The 2509-nt window shown below is 37.5% G+C and overlaps 1 non-coding gene across 1 annotated transcript; it reads left to right on the top strand.

The window, feature by feature from the left end:
- The first annotated feature begins 321 nt into the window (after positions 1-321).
- LOC128291118 (small nucleolar RNA R71) lies at positions 322-428 on the top strand. The gene has a single exon (XR_008280894.1). It is a non-coding gene; the product is annotated as a small nucleolar RNA R71 (small nucleolar RNA).
- Positions 429-2509: the final 2081 nt, after the last annotated feature.

Raw genomic sequence — 2509 nt, 5'->3', positions numbered from 1 at the left:
CTTGATCCACCTCCACTTGCTTCGCACTGCATTGCTGGGTGAACCTGTGAAGAACTAAGAAAACCATCAATTTTCTTATTCAAGAGTTCTACCTGATTGGAGAGCATGGTGACCGAATCAACATTATAAACATTGGTTGTTTTCATAGGTTTTGTCCTCATGACTTGCCACTGATAGTTATTCAGTGACATCTCCTCTATAAACTCGTAAGCATCTTCAGGTGTTTTATTATTGATGGTTCCGTCAGCAGCTGCATCAACCATTTGCCGAGTCGAAGGATTCAGGCTATTATGGAACGTTTGAACCTGTAGCCAAAAGGGTAACCCATGGTGAGGGCACCTTCTCAAAAGGTCCTTGTATCTCTCCCATGCATCGTAGAGTGTTTCTAAATCCATCTGCACAAAAAAAGAGATATCATTACGTAATTTAGCCGTTTTAGAGAGCGAAAAATATTTTAGTAAAAAATTTTCGGTCATTTGTTCCCAAGTAGTAATTGAACCTCGTGGTAACGAGTTCAACCACTGTTTAGCTTTGTTCCTCAATGAAAAGGGAAACAACCGAATACGTATGGCATCATCAAAAATGCCATTGATTTTAAATGTATCGCATAATTCCAAAAAGTTTACTAAATGAGCGTTGGGATCCTCATCCTACAAACCATCAAACTGAACAAATTGCTGTATCATTTGAATAGTGATAGGTTTTAGTTCAAAAGTATTTGCAGCTACAACAGGTTTAACTATGCTTGATTCAGTTCCTCTTAAAGAAGGGTTAGCATAATCATACATAGTGCGTGGAGCAGGATTTTGATTAACGCAATTGCAGGAGGTAACTGATTGTCTTGGTTTTCAGTCATCTCTTCGGTTGGGGGTTGAGTATCATCCTCTTTCTCGTTCTCTGTGTATCTTAAGTTTTGCCTTATTTCTCGTTGGTTTCTGCGAACTATGCGATCGATTTCTTCGTCAAAAAGTAGTGGTCCTGACGGGTTTCTTCCAATCATAAACTATAAAAACTTGCCAAGAGAAAGAAAAAGTAAATTAATAAATATTATAATAAAATTAATTTGCAAGAAAAATAAATGGCTAAAGTAATAAAAATTGAGCGTTCCTAATATCTTAGTTCCCCAGCAACAGCACCAACAACTTGATCGCGATTTTAGTGTGATAGGTTTTAAATATTTATAATGAATCGTTCTTGAAACTAACTATTATCACGATGTAGGCAAGTGTACCTATCGAACAGTAGTAAAGTTTTAGCAAGACCAGATTGTCGAACCCAAAGGAACTAAAAGTACTAGTAATGACTGTCTTTTTATTATCTAGCGTAAAAAAAGGGGGTTTTGTCTTAACTAACTAATTATCTAAACTAAGAATTCACAGAAAGTAGAATTGGGGGATTATTTTTGGAAAAAGATTGAATTAAGAAAATACCTAAGGAAAAATCCACCTAGACTTTACTTGTTATTCTGGCTTCGAATTGGACACTTTATTCATTTAACTTGTTCCATAGAGATCCCTAAGTTATGTTATTATCCCTATTCAAGACTAATAACGTCTAATCCCTAGATTGAATAATTGAGACTTCTCTCTAATTAACACTCTAGGGTTGCATTAACTCGATCTATGGATCCCCCTATTAGGTTTCACCATAATCCGGCAAAATCTTGTTACCATATCTCTAGGCGCGCAATCAAATCCGCTTAATTATGACAAATGTACTCTTAGACAGGGTCTATTCCTCCTCTGAATAAGAGCTTATCTTGAATTAGTATCCTGGGATATCAAAACAAGAATTAAGAACTCATAATTAAGAGCAAGTTAAATATTTATCATACAATTCAGAAAATAATAACAAAATTCGTCTTAGGTTTCATCCCCCTTAGGTATTTAGGGGATTTAGTTCATAACTAAAAAGGAAAACATCTCAGAAAAATAATGAATACAAAACATAAAGAAAACCCAAAACTCCTGAAGGGAAATTGAAGGGAGATCTTCAGTCTTGAGGATGAATCCGGCTTTTGAGATGGATCAATTGGCTTCCTTCGAGTAATTCCTTCCTTCCTCCCTGTGCCTCCCCGTTTCTTCCTCCTCTAGGGTGTATTTATAGGCTTTGGAATGCCTAAAAACTCTCAAAATTGGCCTTTTCCAAATTGGACTCAACTTGGGCTCGGTAGGGACACGCCCGTGTGATACACCCGTATGTGATTACTTCAGGCCGTGCTCGAGCCTGTTAAATAGGCACAGCCGTGTGGTCCACCCGTGTGAGTCGTGCTTCGATTCTGCCAAGTTGCCACGGTCGTATGGTCTGCCCGTGTGAGGAGGTCTAGGCCGTGTCGAATTCGTACTTTGGCCCATTTTCTCTGTTTTTGGCTCATTTCTCGTTCTTTTCTCTCTCTTATGCTCTCCTAAGTATAAAATGTGAAATTAAGGTATTAGGAGCATCAAATTCACCAATTCTAAGGGAAAATCATCATAAAACGTGTTAAGCATGGGGTAAAAATATGTATAAA

The sequence above is a fragment of the Gossypium arboreum genome, chromosome 3 (assembly GCF_025698485.1).
Source record: "Gossypium arboreum isolate Shixiya-1 chromosome 3, ASM2569848v2, whole genome shotgun sequence".
Classification (NCBI taxonomy): Eukaryota; Viridiplantae; Streptophyta; class Magnoliopsida; order Malvales; family Malvaceae; genus Gossypium; species Gossypium arboreum.
The sequence above is the reverse complement of the archived record's forward strand: the minus strand, read 5'-3'. Positions and strand labels throughout refer to the sequence as shown.